This window comes from Cynocephalus volans, chromosome 3 (assembly GCF_027409185.1).
Source record: "Cynocephalus volans isolate mCynVol1 chromosome 3, mCynVol1.pri, whole genome shotgun sequence".
Taxonomy (NCBI): domain Eukaryota; kingdom Metazoa; phylum Chordata; class Mammalia; order Dermoptera; family Cynocephalidae; genus Cynocephalus; species Cynocephalus volans.
This window is the reverse complement of record NC_084462.1, coordinates 105,485,958-105,510,445: the sequence shown is the minus strand read 5'-3', so window position 1 is coordinate 105,510,445 and position 24,488 is coordinate 105,485,958. Positions and strand designations below refer to the sequence as shown.

General features: G+C 42.6%; 1 protein-coding gene and 1 non-coding gene across 2 annotated transcripts in view; both read left to right on the top strand.

Moving 5' to 3' along the window:
- LOC134372657 (thyroid receptor-interacting protein 11-like) overlaps positions 1 to 24,488 on the top strand; it is a 338,384-nt gene that overhangs the window by 291,255 nt on the left and 22,641 nt on the right.
- On the top strand, positions 23,602 to 23,683 carry TRNAL-AAG (transfer RNA leucine (anticodon AAG)). Its single transcript has one exon. It is a non-coding gene; the product is annotated as a tRNA-Leu (tRNA).

Genomic DNA, 24,488 nt, shown 5'->3' with positions numbered 1-24,488 from the left:
GCTCAGGTCAGCACAGTTGGGAGCTACACTGGAGCACCTCGTGGCTGAAAGGGCCCTGTGAGCCAGAGGTGCTGTCCAGAGGCCATCAGCTGGGACCCAGAGATCAAGAAGGTTAAGCCCCTGCCCCTCAGACACTTTCTTCCCAGTGGTCCTATTACCAGAGATGTAGGATAGCAGGTGTGGCGATCAGGAAAGGTTTCTAGGGGAGCTGTAACCCACTTGAGAATGGATGTAGTACAGAGAACAGGGCAGGGAATATTGGTGCTTGGGGTTGGGCCAGCCTACATTCCTCCTTTGGGAAACTGTATGAAGGTGCTGTTTATTTGGTCTTTTTTATTTTTTAAACCCACCCTTCATTCTACCCTAAGCTGTGGTTTGGGTGATCTGCCTCCACCCCAGCTCCAGGCATAAGATAATCAATGGATGCTTCTCATTTCTAGGGTCACAGTGCTTGGGTCCTCAATACCCTGAGCCAGAGATATTAGCTAGAAATGTTGAGGGATGAGACACATCCCACTTCTTGCTGGATTTGATCAAGAGATGTTAAAATGGCTGGAGGTACTGAAGCCATCTTGCAAATACCTCTGCCTGAAATGGAGCAAAGATGAAGGAAGGAGAGGGGGACAGAAAAACAGAGAAACGGGTTTTGTTTTCATTATCAGTGATACATGTTGCTCATGAAGCATCACCATCATTTATTGCTTAAGATACTCCTAAGTGCACATTGCAGGCTCTCAGGATTTTTTTTAACCTAAACATTTCTCCCTTTTCATAGTTATGACAAGATGTGGACTCACACACATTATTATTCTGTGTAACAGCATTCCTTAAGCTTATATTTATGACATTACTTAAAGCACCACAATTAAAATATGAGCACCTAAGGATTAGATGAGTAAAGTATTGTCTTTCCTTTTATTTCTATAATCCACAAAAATATTTCAACTTTCTCCAGGCAAACAGTCCAGCATCGTATCCTAGTCCATTTCCTGGTGCCACCGTTCTGAGTTGGTCACTTGCCCAACAAGTTTCTCATCCCTGCTCCTTACTGGTCTCACTGGTGGCTTGTGTGGAGGAAAGGGAGGATGCACTGAGTCTCACAGACAGTGTAGGGCAGACAGGGTCGATTCAGCAAACGTTGAGCTCCTAATATAACACAAGCACAGATCAAGGCACTGGGAAAAGAGAGGTAAAGTCACAATGGCCCCTACTTCTGCAAGGCAAAAAAATGACTAAGAATCCCAAACAGATCATGTTTGAAGGGGGGGGTTCCCATACTTATGTGCAATCCCAGCAGAGGTGAAACTTGTGTCTCTTTTCTCCCTCTCCTGTCACAGAGCACAGATGTTCTGTCAAGCCTCTTTGGATGGTCAGCCATGACGAAAGCTCTTGAAATGGGACGGTTTCTTGCATAAATGTCCTATTAAGCACATTTCGCTAAATACAGGGCATACCCATATGTGGGATCTTGATAGGGAGCCATTAAATGATCTTGACTGTATACGCAGAAGCCTCAGGACAAAACTCTAGGGGATCAAGGCAGATCATCCACAGGTTGGATATGGAATTTTAGCAAAGCATCTTAACTTTCTGCACCTCATCTCCAAAATAATGGGTATGGATAGAACAGCTCTCCAGCTCAGACACTGCCTTTCTGTGAGTCTGTAATGAGGAATGATGTGTGTGTGTGTGTATGTGTGTTGTGTGTACGTGTGTGTATGTTGTGTGTATTTCTGCATGTGTGTGTTAAAGAGGCATACATGTGGATTATTTGGTTTTTATTTGTGAATTACTTGATTACTTAAATTGAATTATTCTGAAAGATAAATTAGCTGAATAAATGAAATATAATTAAACAAAATTACATTGTTAATCTGCTCGGATCATTGTTACTTTAAGTCTCCATAATAAACTATAATTCTATTTACGGTAGGGAAACTATTTCGGCCTGATGTTCCGAAGTGTCTTTGCATTGGGGTTGGATAAAAGTCTACCAATAGCTTGAGAAATTATTTTAAGCATACCTGGAATTTAGTCCTCTTGAAATTATCTGGGTTAGGAGACTTGTGAAAAAAATAGAGAGACTGATTACTCACTCCATATAAATGTAATAGTTCTACTCCACAGTATTGCTGAGACAGGAAGGATTTTGCTTCTTGCTCTCAACTGCCACTAGCTGACTAGAAAAGCAAGAGAACAAAATGTGTTAATCTTAAAAGGAAGCCATGGGTAAGCAGTGATATACAAGACCAGCACAAAGGTCATCTAATTTGTCTCATTGGGATATTTATACTCAATCACTTAGAACCAATAGCCCATCTTCCATAATAACAAAATATATAATCAAATATTATACACAAATTCATGAGTACTGTTTTCTGCCATCCTGCCCATGGTAAGTGCCACAGCTGAAAAACATTCAAAGGCAAAGTATTTTCCATTTGAAACAGTCAGAATGCTTTCTGTACTCTGGATTCTTGAGCTCCACACCACATAAACTGACAAGGAATGTCTGCATGTGCAGCTCAGGATTCCATGTTTTCAAATCTTTAATCAGGTGGTTCTGAAACATGTCCCCAGTATCCTATGTGGGATCCATTTTTATCTGACCCTGACTCCAGAAGTCTTGAGAACATCAGTAATATCTTGGAGTTGGGGCTCTTCCAAAACAGAGGAACCAGAGATGTCATTTGCATTGGGTACCCAGACAATTAGAGCTGCACACAACTCTGATATGGCACATATGTCTTGACATTAGGCTTTTGTTCAGTTGACATCACTGACACCCAAGCACACACAACTGACCTACCAGGCCATTGAAATGCTCAATGCTTGAATGCAGGGAGAAAATGTGGAGAGCTTGGCTGAAGCCCACTGTGAGGTAAGAAATGACTCAGTCTCACTGCTGTATCCCTTGGGTTACAAGAGTGACTGCTCCAAGAAGATACTTAGGAAACTGGTTTGGCTCATAAATAAGGAGGTATTTAACTCCTCAGTTAGCCAAGGAACCAAGGGAAGCATTTGAACAGCCAAAACGGTTTCAGTCAAAGAGCTGAAAATAGACTCCTCGGGGGTAATAATGTTTCACAAGGAGCAGTAAAATACCATTATTAGATTGAGTTTGTCATTCTTTCTGGAATGCCAAGGTGAGGGAACATTCAAGGACTCAGAAGAGAAGCAGTCAATGTCAGGACCAGCCATGCACTGATAGGTAGACAGAAAAGAGATGGATTTTCAGTTGACTGACTATGTAACAATATCAGAATACTCAGTGGTCCAAAACAACTGTATATTAATTTCTCACTATTCTCTGGGTTAAGTCGCTCAACGAGTTTTGGCTTCACATAGTCTCAATTGAGTTTGCCACTGTGGGTACAATTCAGGCAGACACTTCAAGAGGACCTCAGTGCATGTCAGGTTGATCTCGCTGGAAAGCCAGAACACTGGGGCCTCTCTCTCCTCTATCTTCACTGTCCAGAGCCTCTATCTCCACTCAGTTTCTCCAATAATGGAGTCAAAACGTTACATGGTGCTAAAGGCTCTAAGATGGTGAAAACAGTAGCACAAGGCCTACACTCAGAGGTGTATGAGGTCACCCTGTCACAATCTTTAGTAAAGTAAGTCACAAAGCCAGCCCAGACTCATTGTGACAGGGAATTACAGGAGGACGTGACTGCTGAGAGACATCATTGATGGGGACCATTCTATAATAATTTTCAACCCACTAGGTCAGCTTCACGGCTGCTCAAACTGTGAAGTCGTGTAGTGCTCCAGGCAGAGAAGAAGCCCATACTTGGTTTAACACCACTCTGTGTCACCATTTGAAAGTCCTAATAGTTTTGAACAAGAGACCCCACAATTCTCATTTTACACTGGGCCCAACAAGTGGTGTAGCTGGTCCTGACTACAGATGCATTATTATACTGCCCCAGCTAGGCCTCATTTCTACACGACAAGTCCCTCCCAATTTAGTTCCCATTCATGGTTCTCTTGTCACCCTCACTATTTTACCCTAGTAGAGCAGGATGTTGAATTTGTCCTGACAGACAGACACCCAGGAGCACTTGATGTTGCAAGTTATAACAGGGCGAATTAGAAAAAATGATAAAACTCAAACCTTGACTACAAAAGGGGCATCATAAATGAGATTCTTTTCATGCTTTCAGATGGCAGGACAATAACAGAAAATACTTTTATAGTTTCCAAATTATGCACTTTGCTAAAAGCAAAGGCATAGGTGAGATTCTCTGAGTGACTGAGTTCAACACAAGGACTAGACATCAGTGATTGCTGCATAGACTTACTTTCATCTAAGGCATCTTACTAGATGCTACAGAAAATGCACACTGAATACAACCTTACCTGACTTGTGAGTACAAGAGCCCCCATTCTGAGATTCTGGGGAAGTCATTGATTTAGTAACCAAATGCAATTGTTTTGATATGACAGATCAGCTCCAATCAGCAACCCCTTCTCACTACCTTGGACAATGGCATGATTTGGGAACAACTTTACAAAATGCCAAAGTAGAGCAGCTGCTATAGGGTGAATAAGAACTCACTTTCAGTGTGGGACTGCCCCAGCTTATCCACACAGCCTGACCCTCCACCCAGTGTTCTTTAATAGCAGGACCTAAACGTTTTGCTCTCAGTGTCCCTTTACACTCTAAAACTTAGTGAGGACAGAAAGAGCTTTTACTTAGTTCATTATAACTATATATATTTACCTTATTAGAACTTAGAACTAAGACACTTTTAAAATAATCATTAACTCATAAATGGCTTAAAAGAACAGGATTAAATATATTACACTTTTAAAAAACATCACACTTTTCCAAAATAAGTGTTTTCTAAAACAAAAATATTAGTAGGAAAAATAGCCTTGTCTTACATTTTCTAAATCTCTTCTGTGGCAACTCTTTCTAGACATGTGGATTTTCATATCTGCCTTGCATTTAATCTCTTACATACAGTATGTTGTTTTGCTAAATTACATGAAGAGAGTCAGGCCTCACACAGATACGTGGTGGAAAGGTGAGCAACTCACAGATACCCCAAAAGGGTTTGGAGGACCACAAGGGTTAGCGGACTACACTTGACCTAATCAGCACGTGCATCTCAAGTCTCAGGTCACATTCGTGGGCCCTGAGATGAGCCTTTACACACTCAGATACATGTGCTGGGAACGCTGAGGATGAAAACAGGAGCCTTTTTCTGCTCTCTTTACTCTTAAGAGTACAGAAGGTTTGGAGTTGTTGCAGCTGTCTTACAATATGTGAGGGAAAGCCGCCTGAGAAGTGAACGCAGATAGAGGAGACAGGGGAATGGAGAAATAGAAACTGGGTTGTGTTTTCATCATCTGAGTTCTGATAAGTCGCTCATTAAGCCATAACAAGCCCTATTGCTTAGGACGGTTTAACTGTACTTTCGGGTTCTTAGCACATCAGAAACACCAAGCTTGGAGGGATGGGATTTTGGGGTGCTAAGAAGCAGAAAAAAATATATTAAAATGAGCATCAGATTAGAAATTTATTGTGTTATTTATTCATTTTCTCATGGTCAGCATTTTTTATCAGATGGACAAGGTAGATCTCTTTGACAGGATTGCTTTTGAGCAGAGACTTGTGAGGGATGAGGACATTCACCATGCACCTGTCGGGGACGTGGGGCTGAAGTGACCATAAGGCAGGAATGTGCCTGGTATCTTCAAGGAACACCAATGAGCTCAGAAGCTACAGAAGAGTGAGTGAGAGGGAAAATAGTAGGGGTTTGTCTGAAAAGTAAGTATGCAGGAGGACACGTCACGTAAGAGCACAGGAGCTTTGCAGGGATTCTAGCTTTTACTCAGAGGGAAATGAAGAAGCTCTAGCGTGCTCTGAGCACAGTTGCATGACCCAAGGTATGCCTTAAAAGGATCCCACGGGCTGCCGTGGGTGCTGAAGGTGGAAGCAGAGAGCACAGGCCAGGTTTTTGAAGTGATGGCCGTGGGAGGTAGCGGTGTCTCAGAACAGGTGGTAGCAATAGAGATGCGAGTGGTGGACAGATCCAGGCACATTGTGAAGACAGAAACAAGTGTTTCATGATGATTAGCTGGAGGATGTAAGAGAAATAAAAGAGTAAAGAATACCTTCTATTTACCTTTAACTGGAAAGACAGAGATATTTTCGGCTGAGATGGGGATACTGGAGAAGCAACTGGCAGAAGAAGGGAGTTGAGGAGAAGATCAGTGTTGCCACTGGAGATGTAAAAGTTTGCAACATGTTGCATATCCATGCAGAGATAACAAAATGCAAGGCAGATATACAAGTCTACAGTTCAACAGAGGGAGCTGGTCTGAAGATTTGGGAATGTTTTCGGAGCTGATGCTATTTTACCTTCCAATCCCACTGCATGTCACTCAGAGATTTCACATACATCAAGAAGAAATCCAATACTGACCTTAGTGAGCTCCAACACAGACCAGAGGAACCAACGTAGGAGACTGAGAGTGGAAGCCCTGTATGAAAGGGCACTAGCTGGTAGACAGTAGTGTCCCTGAGACCAGGAGGCAGGCTGACTACCTGCCTGAGTGCACCAGGACTGACCTCACAATGCCTCACATTCCCGTTTCTGTCATAGGAAGCTGATTCCCAGGTCATCCCAGGACGAGAGAGTGCTCAGCTGTGTTAATTGCTGCTAATAGATCAATAAGCTAAGCATGAAAAGTTGACTCAACCAGAGGACAGGGCAGAGGGCGTGACTTACTTCAAATGTCAGGGATCTGCATGACTCGAACAGTTGGTTAGAGGACAAGAGACTACTGAGTGGATTGGGGAGATTTTCAAACTTCTCGACCTACAGAAAACAGTTTGTCCAGGACATAAATGGAAAGAGGGTCCACAACACAGCCATATTTTCTGTCCTAGAGGAGAGAATGAAGAGGAGAGCCAGGCATCCACTCTCCCTTCCCCTGAGATACTGTTCCCTGTTCTCATTGCTTCAGACCGTACTTCATCTTGACTGTGTTTGTCTCCATCTCTCCTCACTCCTCTGTGGACTCATCTGATCAACTCACTCAACAAATCCTCCCTCCCACTCAAATCCAGCTCCAGCTCCTTCCCCCGCTCTCAACCCACACTTCTGCCTCTGCCTGTTGTCCTGGAGAGCTCTGCAGATTACCCACTGTATTACTTTGCTAGTAAAACGACATGCCACAGACTGGGTGGCTTGACCAGAGAAATTTACTTCCTCACCGTTCTGAAAAGGAGAAAATCAAGATCGAAGTGTCGGCAGTTTTAGTTTCTTCTGAGGCCCCCCTCCCTGGCTTGCAGACAGAGAGTTGCCTTCTCACTGTGTCCTCACGTGTGTGGTCATTCCTCTGTGTGTGCTCACATCGCTGGTGTGTCTCTGTGTGTCCTAATCTCTCCTTATTTGAGGACACCAATCAGAGTGTATTAGGGTCCAACCTAACAGCCTCAGTTTAGTTACCTGTTTAGAGACCCCATCTCCAAGCACAGTCCCTTAGTGGGCACCCAGGGGGTGTGGCTTCACATGTGAATTTTGGGCAAACATACTTTAGTCCATGACACCCACAGACCCACCTTGAAGGAAATGGTTAATGGACTTCTGTGGACAGCACCCAAGGACGTGTTCACTTGGTGAACTCGCAAACGAGTTAGCCAAGAAATGTCAAGGATTGGAAACAGTCCTTGGCAACGCTTAAAGTCGTGAGAACACTTTTCTTGGGATGTTCCCAGGAGACACAATATAGATAACCAAGTGCTTCAGAAGGGAGGTAACGGCCTTCTGCTCTTGAGAATAGTATAGCAGAATTTATGCATTAATGCTTATCTTGCATGCACTAGCTTGCTAAATGTAATAAAAGCTGTAACAGTGGCTGGGTCGGCGCTATTTGCCTGAGAGAGCAGTGGCCCCCGCTCTTCACCTGCATCTCGTCTGCTGTGTCTTCCTTCGCGTCTCCTATCATTTTAATCAACACCACCCCATTTTTACTTCCACACAGTCCATGTACAATATTGAAGCGAAAAGGATGTGTTCAGTTCCAAGTTTATCACTAATTTTGTGTGAAACCTTGGCAGATCTCCTCACCTTTCTGTTTCTCAGCTGCAAAGAGTAAAGGAACTTTCAATTTTTTACCAGCTCTGACTCTGTGCTCCTCAGAGTTCCTGATGAAGAAGTATAAGGGTGTGTGTGTGTGTGTGTGTGTGTGTGTGTGTGTGTGTGTGTGTGTGTGTGAGAGAGAGAGAGAGAGAGAGAGAGAGAGAGAGAGAGAGAGGGTGGGCAAGTCCAATGTGGGGATGAATCTGCAGAAAATGTAATTCAATATCTGTACTAAAAGACCCTGAAAATAAAATATTATTCCAATAATACAGATTTAGGAAAAATAAAATATGGTCTGGTGAAACTATTCTTTTCTAAAGAGTGCCCTATTATTTTAAGACTGTTCAGCAAAAACCTAACGAATTTTATTTTTAGAGAATGACCAAGGCCTGTCCCTCAGAACACTCAATCAATTGTCCAACAGAAAAGATCAGCCCAAAAGACTACAATGACCAAATCAGGGTAATTAGTGTTTCCATCCTCTTAAACTTTATCGTTTCTTTGTGAGGAGAACATTCAGAACCCTCTCTTCTAGCTGTTTTGAAATATGCAATACCACAGTGTTAACTGTGGTCTTCCTAACACTCAGTTGAATACCAAAACTTATATTTCCTAACTGTGGCTTTGTACATTGTGTTGAAATGTCACATTGTACCCAATAAATACGTACAATTGAAATGTTTTAAATTTTTTAAGTATTAAAACAATAATTAATAAAGAAAATGTTTTTGTAAAAAAGACTACAATGCTTTCATGTCTCTAGATTAGAGGACCACTTAGTACAGTGGGAGAACCTTTGAGTCGGCAGAACTTAATGTAGCAGATCCCATCCAAACCATTCCTAATAAGGTTCCTGCCCCTGACCTTCCTTTGATCTCAGGAAAACAAGAGGCCCAAAACTCATTAAAACTAAAAGCAAGATTTATTTGGCAGTTGCTATACAGCCAGAAGTTTCCCAGCATTATTCACTATTTTTGTGCCTTATGTGTTTACAAGAAAATTAAAAATAAAAAAGAATCATAAGGACTTTGGTGCACATATGTCTTACAAGGCAATTGGTACTGACACTCACAGCAGTGTGGATCAGGAGGTGACTCTATCCTCACCTTTGCAGATGGTATAGGTGTTCACCTGTGCTCAGGATGCTGGTGATCAACCTACAGGCTTATCATTCTGTGCATTCAGCAAGGGTTTTAATGTTTCCCTGGTGGAACCAAGCAGGCAAGCTCCCTGTCTGAGGTCACAGGCTTGGTGAGCAGCAGAGCTCTCATTCAATCCCCCGTCTCTTTCATAAAGGCCCTTTGATAGACACACAGCCAAGCCTGGCACTGTCCTAAAGCCATGCAAAAATTTTTAAAAATTGCAGTGAGAATCACAGTGATCTAATTTTGAAAAGGTTCTCTCCAACGTGAATATCCAACCAGACTTTGGAAGTTGTGTGAAATGCAGAATAATACTTCTTTAGCAGGACATTTCGGCACACTGCAGCACCTCAGGCATAACTGGCCTCTGTCTAATAAAAGGTCAATATAAAATGATGTAAAACTGGCAAGGGAGATCCCCAGGACATCTCTCACAATGTCTCCCATGCAGCAGCCTTCCTCATGAGGCCCAGCTACTGACCCACCATAACTTCCATGTCCAGCGAATGGCAGGATGACCTGCTCAGAGCAGCACTCAGTGAGTGATTGCTTGAAATGCTTAGTGCATTTCTCATAAGTGACCTCGGTGTGGGATTAAAGGATTCTCTTGTTATTACATCTACAGGCATAAAACCTGTCTTGGCTGGGCCACACCAGTTTATGCTTGGCCTTTCCAGATGGTCATGGCCCAGGCTCGTGTCTGAGTTCCTCTGTTGTTTCTCCAGTACTCTGGCATCCTGAGGCTGGTCCTTCTCCACGAGGACGACCCCTTCAGTCACCTTCCTGGATATGCCCTTTATCCCTGGAATGCTACCCCAGGTCCAGACCTGAGCTTTATGATCAGCCCATTACGCCCCATCTGCTTAGAGAGGTTGACTGACTGACGTGTGTCATGCATGGGGTTAGAGTTAGTGCTGGTGGCTTCAAAATGCTGTTCATCATCTAAGCACTGTGCTGAAGAACTTTCACTCACAGAGATGCAAACCTACAGATGTAAGACATGTACTTCGTGAGGGCCCTCAGATCTCAGTAACCACCTTCAACATGGGATGTCTCCACTTTACTTGAATATAATCTAATTTCTTAGGAAAAAACACTTGTTTGAATCCTTCTTCTGACATCCCTTTTAATAATTCCACCTGAGCATTCAACTGACTTCCCCACAGAGGAAAAAACTATATAAGTCAGAGAGCAGCAAAGGCGTAGACAATTACCGTTTAATTCCAGAAATTTGAGTAAAGAAACCGAGACCCGCTTCTGTTTTATGGCCTCAGGGGAGATATGTAGGAGGCCTGAAGCAAGAAGAAAGAAGGCCTAGGGCCATCTTGCTGAGCCTGAGACACAAGGAGAGCCCAGCACACAAACGTCTTTAGAGCTTAGATGAGTTAGCTCTTTTTCCATTCATTGCATTTGATTTAACCTGCATCATGTAATTATGACAAGTGTCAAGTGGTACCTGCCAGTAGTATGTGTTGTGGCTCCCATGGTAAATTGTGTGTAGAAGGCTTGATGGTCTCCATGTTTATGTCAGTAGGTCAAAAGTAAAATTGAAAAGGTGCCCTGGGTCTGAAGAAATTGCATATGATCCACATCTCATTTCTGCACATGGCCTTGAGGATGGTGACATCAAAAGTAGTTTTCACCACAAATTCAGAAGTCCTCTTATGGGATAATATCTTACAATGTCCTTTAACAAATAAAAACTAAGTAAGATTACCCCATAATTCAGTGGAAGTTATTAGTTTTTCCCCCAAAATAGCTGGATGGTCATGTAAGAGAAGTTTACCAAGGGTGGGGTGAGGCATTAGGTTATGCTAAAAACAACAAAAAATTATAAAAAATAAAAAATAACAAACAGAGCCTATAAGCAGACTTCTTTATTTTTCCTTCCAAACTTAATTTTATTTTGTCAATATACAATGTGGTTGATCATTGCGGCCCATTACCGAAAACTCCCTCCCTCCTCCCTCTCCCCCCTCCCTCCCAACACTGTCCTTTCTGTTTGCTTTTCGTGTCAACTTCAAGGAATTGTAATTGTTGTGTCTTCCTCTCTCCCCCCCAATCCGGTTTTTTGTGTATTTATTTATTTTTAGCTCCCACAAATAAGTGAGAACACGTGATATTTCTCTTTCTGTGCCTGACTTGTTTCACTTAATATAATTCTCTCTAGGTCCATCCATGTCATTGTAAATGGCAGTATTTCAATCTTTTTTATAGCTGAGTAGAATTCCATAGTGTAGATACACCTCATTTTCCGTATCCACTCATCCGATGATGGACATTTGGGCTGGTTCCAATTCTTAGCTATTGTAAAGAGTGCTGCGATGAACACTGGGGAACAGGTATACCTTTGACTTGATGATTTCCATTCCTCTGGGTATATTCCCACCAGTGGGATAGCTGGGTCATATGGTAGTTCTATCTGCAATTGTTTGAGGAACCTCCATACCATTTTCCATAGAGGCTGCACTTTCTTCTACAAAATCATACTGTGGACCCAGTCTATTTTGATCAACCTAGGCTTATACTGACTCCTGCTTCATATAAGCAGGTCCTCTCCCAAAGGCCTTAAATATCAAACGAGATCACTTGTGCTAGCTGTGGAACAATGGAGAACAGTTCAAAAATGCACAGAGGACACCTACAGAGAGACCAATTACAACAAATCTTAGAGGATGTTTTTAATTCAATTATAACTAAGGCACATGGCCATGAAAAGGACAGAGTATGATGGTCTCAGATGTCTCTCAGGACACTTGTAACAAATCTGATCATCATAACACAAATATCTACAGGAGCAAGGCAGGTGTCATCACTAAGGGAACACACAGGATGAGAGTCAGGAGGGAGGAGTGGAGTCAGTAAAGACCCCTGAGCTAGTGCCCCCTTCATAGAGGTGGCTGCTACTCAGCTCTCATTGATACTGTGCCTTAACAGAGGCTCAGTGAGCCAACCAGCTTCATATGACATTTTTCTAAGATGAGACAAGAATACAAATTTTCTGTGTGAACTATCCCAACTTCAAACTTTAGCTTTCAAGTCCAAACATTAAAAATAACACTGTATATGCTGAAAAGAAGAAGTTTTTAAGACAGATACACCCTTGTGCCTGTGGCGTGTGGGTTTTGCCTCATGTTATACACACTTGACTACAGGTCTTTCTAGTAGTGTGGCTGTCAGCATCACAGGGGCACACTCTATAGCTCACTCATCTTTACATTCTCATCACCTGTAAAACTGAATTCCACACAATATAGGTAAAAAACTTGCTTCTTGACCAAAGATGTAATGAACAGTTATATGTATGTATATATAGTATATAAAATAATACGTACAAGGGAACTTCAAAAAGTTCATGGAAAGATTTCTATTACTTTTTAACTCCATTTTTTCCAAAACCTTTTGAAGTACACTGGTACAATTAATTTTTACTTATTTACTTATTTACGTATTTTTTATTTTTGGCTAGCTGGTGCAGGGATCAAACCCTGACCTTGGTGTTACCAGCACCACACTCTAACCAGCTGAGCTAACCAGCAGGCCCTAATTTTTAATATTTATCTTGTATCCTGCAACATTGCTAAATTCACTTGTTAATTATTGCCTTTTTCCTGCTATAACAAAATACCTAAGACTGGATCAGTTATATCTAATTGAAATTTATTTTTCAGAGTTCTGGAGGCTGAGAAGTTCAAAATCAATGTGCAGGCAGGTTAAGTGTCTGGTGAGGACTGGGTCTCTACTTCCAAGACGACTCTTTGAATGCTGCCTCCTCCTGAGGGGACTATGGCTGTGTTCTTACATGAAGGAAGGCATGAAAAGGCAAAAGCAGATTAGCTAGTTCCCTCCAGCCCTTTTATAAAGTCCTTAATCCCATTCATGTGGGTTCTGCCCTCATGACTTAACCACCTCCTAAAGGCCCCACCTCTCAACACTATTGCATTGGGGATAAAGTTTCAACGTGAATTTTAGAAGGAACACAAGCATTCAAACCATAACAATTATAGAAGCTTTCTGTAGATTCCACAGGAGTTTTACATAGACTTTCATGTTTTCTGAGAGTAAAAGAGCTTTACTTCTTTCATTTAAACATGGATGCCTTCTATTTTAATTTTTTGCTTGATTGAATGGAGAACATGTAATGTTCATAAAAGTGATGAAAGCAGATGTCCTTGCTTGCTCCTAATCTTACAGGGAAAACGTTTAGTCAATTATCATTAAGTATGATGTTAGGTCAAAGTTTTTCACACATGCCATTTATCTGGTTTAGGAAGATCCCTTTTTATTCCTAATTTGCTGAGAATTTGTATCAGAAATGAATGTAGAATTTTGTCAAATGCTTTGTCTGCATCCTTTGATATGATCATATGATTTTTCTTTTTTAGTTTGTTAATATCATGAGTTTCCATACACTGATCTTGAATATTAAATCCACTTTGCTTTTATGGGATAAATGCCACTTGGTCCTGATGTATCATAATTTTATATATTATTGTTGGATTCAACTTGCTAAAGTTTTGTTGAGATTTTTTATTTCTATGCTCTTGAGAGATATTGGCCTTTCTTTTCCTGTAGTGTTTTTGTCTGGTTTTAATGTCAAAATATGCAGGCCTCATAGGAAGAGTTGAAAATTATTACCTCCTCTTTAGTTTCTCTGGAAGAAGTTGTGTAGAATTGGCATTGTTGACTTTTCCCCTGGCAGGAGACGCTGCCTCAATTACAGGCAACAGCTTTGAAGTGTGGAGGAGGAAAAGAACTGTTTCTTAGCTGCAAAAGAGAGTCTCAAAACAGGGAACACGGCGCCACAGCTGCTGTGGATGCAGACAGGATCCCGGAGGCCGGGGCCGTGCTGAAGGCGGCCAGCTGCCCTATTCAGGATTCGAGGTTTCAGGCCGGCATTAAAGAAGATTCCTGGGAGCGCCCGAGCCACGCCGCGACTGAACAGCCCGAGGCGGCAGCGGCCGAAAACAGGGAAGGCAACAAACCAGAGGGAGAGAGTGAGCACCCGACCTGGCACAGCACTGTGAGTGACCCCTGGCCCAGCTCTGTGCGGGGAGCTGACGCCCACCCAGCTCCCGCCTGCATCACCAGGCCACTCACCGCCCCGGGGCTGCCTCCATTTTCCCAGGTGCTGGCAGCTCCGCCCGGCTCGGCCGTCACTGAGCCTTCCCACTTGCTTGGCCCGGTGTGGGGCTTTCCAGAGCCTGCAGGCCGGCCTCCCCTCCCACTCCCTCCGCGGTTCTCTGGAGGGGCTGGTGGCGGGGGGCGTCCCCGGCCAGTGTCGGGAGGGCAAGGAAGTACGGGCGGGCCCACCGTCACTCCACCACACCCTGGACTCCGGCCCCGGTAAACTTCCTGTTACTGGGAGGCAGAAACTATCTCTGCGGCCACCAGTTCGGAAAAAAGCCTAACGAATGTCTGGTTGGGAATAGTGTGGTAGGAGAGTTCCCAGGTCCGCTTGAACCTGCCAGAGAGCTGGCTGCAGGCGGGCGCTAGATTCGGTCTATGCCGGGGGGATACAAAGGTGAACAAGACCCGAGAAAGATCTACACAGTGCCACAAAGGCACCCAGAGCGACTGGTCATCTGTGCCTAGCAGAAACCTGGTAGACTTCCTGGGCGAGGTGGTGCCCAACAGGGTCTTGAAGACCCAGCTGATAGACCAGGGATGCAGAAGACATGCCCCAGCCCAGCACAGTGTGCACAGAGTGGGGAGACGTCCGGCCAGGGAGGCGGAGACTCGACAGAAACCACACACCCTGGGCCGGCCCGTGGCTCACTCGGTAGAGTGCGGTGCTGATAACACCAAGGCGACGGGTTCGGATCCTATATAGGGATGGCCGGTTTGCTCACTGGCTGAGCGTGGTACTGACAGAAACCACACACCCTGTGGGGTCGCCACTGCATGATCCAACAGCCTGGGCCAGAGTACACGGAACAGGGAGAAGTCCTGCACAGGAAGTGAAAGTTCAACCGAGATCACACACCCTGTGGTACATGATCCATCAGCCCAGCAGAGTCCAAGCTGACCAGAAAGGTGGCTCCCCGGAGAAGCCCAAGACCCGAGGCAACCACAAGCACAAGGCACTAGAGGCCAACTGAGCAGTCACGGAGGGAGCCACACGAAATTGGCAACCACAGCAACATCCTAGTTAGTCATTAGTCTCAAACGGATGGACTGTGAAACCCCTGCCACAATGAATAAACACCAAAAAAAAGATACCAGAAATACAAAAAATCAAGAAAGTACACCACCAAAAGTTAATAAATCTCAAACTCTAGATCCTATAGAACAAGAAGCCCTTGAAATAACTGACAAGGAATTTCGAGTGATAATTCCAAGGAAACTGAATGAGATACAAGAAAACTCAGCTAGACATCATGATGAAATGAGGAAAAGTATAAAGGATCTGAAAGAGGAAATGTACAAGGAAATCAATGTCCTGAAAAAAAATGTAGCAGAACTTGCTGAACTGAAGAAGTTATTCAGCGAAATAAAAAACACAAAGGAGAGTTTAACCAGCAGGCTTGTCGAAGTTGAAGAGAAAACCTCTGAACTTGAAGATGGGCTGTTTGAAATAACACAAGCAGACAAAAAGAAAGAAAAAAGAATCAAGGACATTGAAGAAAATCTGAGAGAGATATCAGACAACATTAAGTGCTCAAATATCCGAGTCATGGGTATTCCAGAAGGGGAGGAAAATGGAGATTCCACTGAAAACATATTCAACAAAATAGTGGCAGAAAACTTCCCAGGTATAGGAAAAATCACAGATCTTCAGATCCAGGAAGCTCAACGATCTGCAAATGTATTCAACCCAAAAAGGCCTTCTCCAAGACATGTCGTGGTCAAATTGGCAAAACTCAGAGACAAAGAGAGAATCTTAAAAGCTGCAAGAGAGAAGCGTCAAATCACCTATAAGGGAGCCCCAATCAGGCTAACATCAGACTTTTCATAACAAACCCTAAAATCTAGAAAGTACTGGGATGATATTTTCAAAATACTAAAAGACAAAGGTTGCCAGCCAAGAATACTCTACCCTGCAAGGCTATCCTTCCGAAATGAAGGGCAAATAGTATATTTCTCAGACAAACAAAAACTGCGGGAGTTCACTACCACACGACCACCCTTACAAGAAATCCTCAAGGGAGTACTGGGTTTGGTTCCTGAAAAATAGCTACCACTGCCATAAAAACCCAAGAAAAATCAAAACCCACTAGTATAATAAAAATGGCATTCATGAAGAGAAAACAAGCAAACAAAAACGCTATGTACAACCTAAGGATCCAACAAACAAAGAAACCAAACAGTAAATCAGAAAGCAAAAAACAAAAGACATCTAAGACAACCAAACAACCAATAAAATGCTAGGAATAAATCAATACCTTTCAATAACAACTCTTAATGTAAAAGGCTTAAATTCCCCAATTAAAAGACACAGACTGGCTGACTGGATCAAAAAGGAGGACCCAATTATATGCTGCCTACAAGAGACCCACCTCACCCATAAAGATTCACACAGACTAAGAGTGAAAGGATGGAAAAAGATTTACCATGCAAACAGAAAAGAAAAACGAGCTGGAGTAGCTATTCTTATATCTGACAAAATAGACTTTAAACTAAAAAGAGACAATGAGGGACACTACTTAATGATAAAAGGACTGATCCATCAAGAAGACATAACAATCATAAATATGTACGCACCCAATGTTGGAGCAGCCAGATTTATAAAACAAACTCTATTAGACCTAAAGAAGGAAATAGACACTAAGACCATAATAGCAGGGGACCTGAACACCCCACTGTCAATATTAGACAGATCATCTAGGCAAAGAATCAGTAGAGAAACACAAGATCTAAACAAGACTCTAGACCAATTGGAATTGGCAGATATCTACAGAACATTCCACCCAACAACCTCAGAATATTCATTCTTCTCATCAGCACGTGGATCATTCTCCAGGATAGATCACATATTAGGTCACAAATCAAGTCTCAATAAATTCAAAAAAATTGGAATTATCCCATGTATCTTCTCAGACCACAATGGATTAAAACTAGAAATTAATAACAAACGAAACTCTGGAAACTATACAAACACATGGAAATTAAACAGCATTCTACTTAATGACATATGGGTCCAAGAAGAAATCAAGCAGGAAATCAAAAAATTTATTGAAACTAATGAAAACAAGGATACATCATACCAAAACCTGTGGGATACTGCAAAAGCAGTATTGAGGGGAAAATTTATTGCATTAAACGCTCACTTCAGAAGAATGGAAAGATGGCAAGTGAACAACCTAACACTTCACCTTAAAGAACTAGAAAAACAAGAACAATCCAAACCTAAAGTTAGCAGACAGAAAGAAATCATTAAGATCAGAGCAAAACTGAATGAAATTGAAAACCAAAAAACTATTCAAAAGATCAACGAATCAAAAAGTTGGTTTTTTTGAAAAGATAAATAAAATTGACAAACCATTAGCATGGCTAACAAAAAAAAGAAGAGAGAATACTCAAATAACAAAAATTAGAAATGAAAAAGGCAATATTACAACTGATTCATCTGAAATACAAGGAATCATTCGAGACTACTATAAACAACTATACGCCAACAAATTTGAAAATCTGGAGGAAATGGATAAATTTCTGGACACACACAAGCTCCCAAAACTGAGCCATGAAGACGTAGAAAATTTGAACAGACCAATAACAATAAAGGAGATTGAAGCTGTTATTAGAAGGCTCCCAACAAAGAAAAGCCCAGGACCAGATGGATTCACAGCAGAATTTTACCAAACATTCAAAGAGGAATTGACACCGATTCTTTACAAACTATTCCAAAAGATTGAAACGGACGCAAATCTCCCAAACTCATTCTATGAAGCAAACATCATCCTGACACCAAAACCAGGTAAACATATAACCAAAAAAGAAAACTACAGGCCGATATCCTTGATGAATATAGATGCAAAAATCCTCACTAAAATACTAGCAAACAGAATACAGCAATACATACGTAAAATTATTCATCACGATCAAGTGGGATTCATCCCAGGGATGCAAGGTTGGTTCAACATACGCAAATCAATAAATGTGATACACCATATTAATAAACTCAAACACAAGGACCATATGATCATCTCTATAGATGCTGAAAAAGCATTTGATAAAGTTCAGCACTCATTCATGACAAAGACCCTCTATAAGTTAGGTATAGAGGGAAAGTATCTCAACATAATTAAAGCCATATATGCCAAACCCACTGCCAATATCATCCTTAATGGGGAAAAGCTGAAAGCTTTTCCTTTAAGAACAGGAACTAGACGAGGATGCCCACTCTCACCACTCCTATTCAACATGGTGTTGGAAGTACTAGCCAGAGCAATCAGAGAAGAGAAGGAAATAAAGGGCATCCAGATTGGAAAAGAGGAAGTCAAACTGTCCCTGTTTGCAGATGACATGATCCTATATATCGAACAGCCTAAAACCTCTACAAAAATACTGTTGGAACTGATAAATGATTTCAGCACAGTAGCAGGATACAAAATCAACACACAAAAATCAGTAGCATTTCTTTTCTCCGATAGTGAACATGCAGAACGAGAAATCAAGAAAGTCTGCCCATTTACAATAGCCACCAAAAAAATAAAATACTTAGGAATTGAGTTAACCAAGGAGGTGAAAAATCTCTATAATGAGAACTACAAACCACTGCTGAGAGAAATTAGAGAGGATACAAGAAGATGGAAAGATATCCCATGCTCTTGGATTGGAAGAATCAACATAGTGAAAATGTCCATACTACCCAAAGTGATATACAAATTCAATGCAATCCCCATCAAAATTCCAAAGACATTTTTCTCAGAAATGGAAAAAACTATTCAGACATTTATATGGAACAATAAAAGGCCACGCATAGCCAAAGCAATGCTGAGCAAAAAAAATAAAGCTGGAGGCATAACACTACCTGACTTTAAGCTATACTACAAAGCTATAATAACCAAAACAGTATGGTACTGGCATAAAAACAGATACACTGACCAATGGAATAGAATAGAGAATCCAGAAATCAACCCACACACTTACTTCCATCTGATCTTTGACAAAGGCACCAAGCCTATTTCCTGGGGAAGGGACTGCCTCTTCAGCAAATGGTGCTGGGGTAACTGGATATCCATATGCAGGAGAATGAAACTAGATCCATATCTCTCACAGTATACTAAAATCAACTCAAAATGGATTAAGGATTTAAATATACACCCTGAAACAATAAAACTTCTTAAAGAAAACATAGGAGAAACACTTCAGGAAATAGGACTGGGCACAGACTTCATGAATACGACCCCAAAAGCACGGGCAACCAAAGGAAAAATAAACAAATGGGATTATATCAAACTAAAAAGCTTCTGCACAGCAAAAGAAACAATTAACAGAGTTAAAAGACAACCAACAGAGTGGGAGAAAATATTTGCAAAATGTACATCTGACAAAGGATTAATATCCAGAATATATAAGGAACTCAAACAACTTTACAAGAAGAAAACAAGCAACCCAATTAAAAAATGGGCAAAAGAGCTAAGTAGGCATTTCTCTAAGGAAGATATACAAATGGCCAACAGACATATGAAAAAATGCTCAACATCACTCAGCATCCGGGAAATGCAAATCAAAACCACATTGAGATACCATCTAACCCCAGTTAGGATGGCTAAAATCCAAAAGACTCTGAACGATAAATGCTGGCGAGGTTGCAGAGAAAAAGGAACTCTCATACATTGTTGGTGGGACTGCAAAATGGTGCAGCCTCTATGGAAAATGGTATGGAGGTTCCTCAAACAATTGCAGATAGATCTGCCATATGACCCAGCTATCCCACTGCTGGGAATATACCCAGAGGAATGGAAATCATCAAGTCGAAGGTATACCTGTTCCCCAATGTTCATCGCAGCACTCTTTACAATAGCCAAGAGTTGGAACCAGCCCAAATGCCCATCATCAGATGAGTGGATACGGAAAATGTGGTACATCTACACAATGGAATACTACTCAGCTATGAAAACGAATGAAATACTGCCATTTGCAACAACATGGATGGACCTTGAGAGAATTATATTAAGTGAAACAAGTCAGGCACAGAAAGAGAAATACCACATGTTCTCACTTATTGGTGGGAGCTAAAAATTAATATATAAATTCACACACACACACACACACCCACACACACACACACAAAACGGGGGGGGGAAGAAGATATAACAACCACAATTACTTGAAGTTGATACGACAAGCAAACAGAAAGGACATTGTTGTGGGGGGGAGAAGGGAGGGAGGTTTTGGTGATGGGGAGCAATAATCAGCCACAATGTATATCGACAAAATAAAATTTTTAAAAAAAATACATAAATAAATAAATAAAATGAATTAAAAAAAACAAAAAATAAAAATAAATAAAATAAAATAAAATAAAATAAAATAAAGAATTGGCATTGTTCCTATAATGTTTGCTAAAATTCACCATTGAAGTCTTCTAAGCCTGGTTAAATACATCCCAGAGTATAAAAAGTACAGCAACTAGAGCCTCAGGGGGCTGACAGGCTCAAGTAATTGCAACTCACCCACCCCATATCATCATACCTGAAGACAAGGCCCCAGACTAGACAAGGAACACAACCTATGTAAATGCTACCAGGATGAAGCCCCTGCCCCACCCCCTCCTGATTTTTCCTGCATGGGCCCACTATGACCATTTTATCTCTCCTGACCTGCAAAATATTTAAAGTGTCCATGCAGACTGCTCTGAGACTGGCACCAGACACTTCTCAAGGCTCCTGGCCTCCAACAATCTCCCAGTTCCTCAGCAGAAGCCTTGGAAAGAGTGCAGCTCGCATGGGGAACAGCATCTCTGTCCCATCTCTTCTATAAGTTCTATCATGGAGAAGCTAGTACTTTTAGAATAAGTGAATCGAGTCAGTCTTAGATATTCGAAAATGAATGACTTGGGACACATGTAACAATGAGCTGTAAAACCCATTCTCAGATGTCATTTTGTGAATGTATTTGCTCCAAGAGCTAAGGCATCCGGTCCAGACCTCATCCAGGGCATGTGGGTGGGGATCAGTGCATGAGAAACTTGCTAGGAAAGAGCCCTTCCTATATGTACTTCCTTGTGGTGGTTGATGGGGTTCAGGGCACACCACCCCAAAATATGACTGTAGGAGACCAGAATATGCCACCCTAAAATATGCCTCTTTAATATAGGGATTATTCTGAGCTGGTTATTTTGAGAAACTGTAAACACTGGGGAAGCTCTAAAAAGTTACCTTTTTATAGTAGAAATATACATGTATAAAAGAAGTTTTTACTTGTAAGGGTGTCTCCTTTTCCAAACCAGGAAGAGAGGGTTGACTGAATCACTAGAGACTCTTAATGGAGAAGGCACCAACTTAAACCTGCATAATAAACCTTACTTTTGTTTATGGTGCTTTTCCTGGCCATCTTGTCTTAACTGAGACTTTTGTCACATTTTTCTTCCTTATTTCAGAGAAGGATGGTATTTAAGCCTGAAGTCTAAGACAACTCTTTGAGATCTACTCTCAAGATTTACTCTTGTCTTTGGGTTATCTCCAATGCATACGTGAGGTATAGATTTTGGTAAACTTCTATTGTTCTTCTCTTGTTACTGGGAGTCCCAGCTCACGAAGGGTGAGGGGGAAATTATATTCCTTTCCAACATGGCCTATGAACAACCTCATTCTCTTCTGGCACAGCATCCTTTTGAGCAGGGGTTTGGGGTCTGGCAATAGAGGCCAGCAGCATTTGGGGGCTGCCATCAGTCGTTGAACCCGGTGCTGACTTTTCTGGGCTGTATTGCAGCAGGCATCCAGGGGAACAGCTGCAGGCCCAAGGACGTGTTGACGTGACACCTCGAGTAGGACAAGTAAGATGTCTTTAGAAGGGATAGAATGGCTTGTTGGACTGTCCTCCGGCACTGGTTCTCCATGCTGTCTGCACGGTGGGAAAGGATAAGACAGTGATGCTTGGATACGACTTATAGACATTCTGATGAAATTAGTCTGGGGGGTGGGGTCTTGACATTGGCATTTTAAAAAGCTCTATAAATGATTCTAATGAATAGCCAGGGTCGAGAACTACTGCTTTATATAATCATACTTTTGGGTGTGAGCTGCCAGATTCAAAAGCCAAAAGAGGCAGAATGCCCTTTTGAAAAACGGTGGGTCACCCATCAAATGTGGGCGATTTGTAAATGAGGACAGAACATTCTGCGATAGTAAAACCTGACCGATGGGAGAGGATAACCGCGGGGATCGGAACTCCCAGCCGGCCCCTGTAGCTGCAGGCGTCTTCCCAACCACTTCTCACCTAAACTGTTTTCTGGGGGGAAATGATCCCTCTGTGTCACTGGGCTGGATCTGGATTGGAGCGGAGAAGGTCTAGACGTGATCCTTCTGGGGTCTGAGCCAAGCTTTTCCGGGTGTGAAGTCTGGCTCCGCCCGCGGACGGGCAGCGTTTGTCCGCAGCGAACGTGAGCGCTGCGCTCTGCTCGCTCCACCTAGTTCCGGAGCGACAAGAGTAGGCTCAGAGGGTCGGTTTGCAAAGCTGAATTGTCAACGCTGCTGACCTGGGAGACCCTTAATTAAGGTCCTAAAACTTTCAAATTCAAACGGCGTAAGCATCTGCTCTGTCTCTATGAGAGCAGAATAAAAACGTTTCCAAGTGTCTTAGAAACAGTGTAAAACCTTGAGAGGATCTTCGCTTTCTTTGAAGAAATAATTCGGCACAGCCACATATGTGCGCCCTTTGGTATCTCGACTGGTGAAAGGGAGGATTGTAGCGTCTTTTTTGACATCATTAGCTTGTCGGTTAGATTCCAGCTCTAAGTAGGTCCTCACGCATTTGCAAATGCCCTAAAACTCTATTTGATAAATCGTGTTCCCTCGGAGACAGGCTTTTCGTGGCCTTAATTAACTTCAGCCCTCGTTTATCTTCCTGAGAAATTTGTAGCAAGACTGAGAGGAAGCCAACAAGGACAAAACACAGTCTACAGCTGCCCAGGGCCCACAGCCTAGTGTGCGGGACAGACTTCATTAGCTCATTACTCAGTATTCCTTCCTTCACTCAATAAAAACTTCCTTCTCCCTTAAACCCTGGGTGGAAGATGAAACGGTCCAGAGCCGACAGGACAAGTAAGCTTTTGAGATAGGATCATCCGTCCAAATGCTCTTAGTGATGCCTAAAGTTAGGACACCAAGGCCACGGTCTATAGAAGAAGACTGAGATGTGAAGGCAGGTTGTTCCTATTATAAAGAGAAGAGAAAAAGGTGGTGCTCTCGACTGGTAGCGTGGCCGAGCGGTCTAAGGCGCTGGATTAAGGCTCCAGTCTCTTCGGGAGCGTGGGTTCGAATCCCACCGCTGCCACTCAAACAACTTCTTTATTTGCTACTTGAAGAACTGAGACCAAAAGATGACAAATGTCCCGCATATGTTGTGAGAGGCGAGCACTGGACGGGGACCGAGACCAGTGGGTGAGTGCGAGTGCGAGCTTCGGTGTAGGTGGCACGAAGACCATTAAAGTCCAGCTGCCTCCGGTTTTCCACTGGGTCGCTGGGGTGGCGCTGGAGAAGGTTTTGCCAGCAGGTAATGTCTGTAAGTCTTTAAAGATGAAGTTTAACGAGAGGGTAGGAATCGGGGAGAAACATTTTTCAGGCATGATCTGCGGAAAATCAGCTGTCCGTGCGGCAGGAGGGTTGATGTAAGGACTGGGGAAGGACAGGAAGTAGGTTTTGTTTGTTTGTTTCACATCTTTTTCTCACAAATGGAAAATCACAGAGGCTACACGGGCAGTCCGTGAACGAACTTCAAGAGGTGACTCCTTTGACAAGAGCATGGGGCACTGGTCCTATGGTTTCTTCCGTCGCCCGCGCACAGCCGGCTCCCCGTTGACCTGTTTGCTACGGGATTTATCAGACACGCCCCCCCCCCCCCTTTCTCTACTGACAAGCCAAAAGGAAGGACAGCAGCGAGCAGCTGAGCAAGACTGTGGAGAGACGCGACTGGGCAGGGAGGCAGTGCTCACCGGAGGAAGGCGGGTTTCAACACTTGCAGACTCGAGCCAACCATCCCTGACAACCAGCCTGGAAAATCAGCTCACTGCCCCTACACGCTCGCCCTCAAGAGACCGAGAATGTTTCGGCGCATAATCGGAACCCCTATTAGACATTTT